Below are 1,005 nucleotides of genomic sequence, written 5' to 3'. Positions count from 1 at the left end.
TGATTATTTAATATTTTTATAAACACAATGTGTTGTATCCCGTATGGCCCGTATCGGCCAAATCATATGTGGTCAAAATGTATAAATAACTTATGATTACGTTATATGTTTAATTATTAATTAATAAATGTTAAATACCAATCATTCAAAAACTGTCCAAAATTAGTTGTGAAAAAAAGTATTCGAATATATTTTTTAAGAACTATTCGAATACGTATTCTGAATACTTTAATTCTCATTTATTTGAATATGTATTCTGAATACAAAATAAAAGTATTCTTTACAAGACTGTTAATACATTATTACATTAGTATATATGTATTAGTATATATCTGTGTTTGAAACTATAAGAAATGCCAAATCTCTTTTTGGTAATATTTATAAAAAAGTTGTAAAATTATGCGAAGATAATCAAATTGTGATTCCATTAGTAAAAAAAAGGATTTATTAAAAATTTGTTATTATTCCAGTTACTGGTTGAACATTTTCAAAGTTTACTTGAGTTTACTTAAAATAAAATTACTTACCCTGTAAAATGCAACAAGTAGGTACAAGACAGACTAAACTAACAGTGTGCAAGACAAACTACTAACAATGTTCATTCAACAATTTAAAAATAATAACTATCCCTACGAGAGAAGAATGATACCTACTCTAGATCTAGAATCTAGATAATAATACGTATAACTTTTTGTTTTTATATTAATAATAATGTCATTCATTTTACATGTATGGTGTAGGTATATAATATCTATTATTTTATAATTAATAATGAGAATATAAGTATAAACCAAAGTGTTTGTTAGTGATTATTGTAGTGATAATATTGTTTGATAAATTTTATATTAATGATGTAAACCTATTTGGTCCCCACTCCCCTCCTCTCCTAGAAAATATTTCCACAGGCACTGATGATGTTGACGAACAAAATGGTTGCCCCCCCTGGCTTAACGTCTGAGTACACCTATAAATGTTTAAATGCATAAACAATAGATAACTTTGCAT

Source organism: Acyrthosiphon pisum, chromosome A1 (genome assembly GCF_005508785.2).
Source record: "Acyrthosiphon pisum isolate AL4f chromosome A1, pea_aphid_22Mar2018_4r6ur, whole genome shotgun sequence".
Lineage (NCBI taxonomy): Eukaryota > Metazoa > Arthropoda > Insecta > Hemiptera > Aphididae > Acyrthosiphon > Acyrthosiphon pisum.
The sequence above is the reverse complement of the archived record's forward strand: the minus strand, read 5'-3'. Positions refer to the sequence as shown.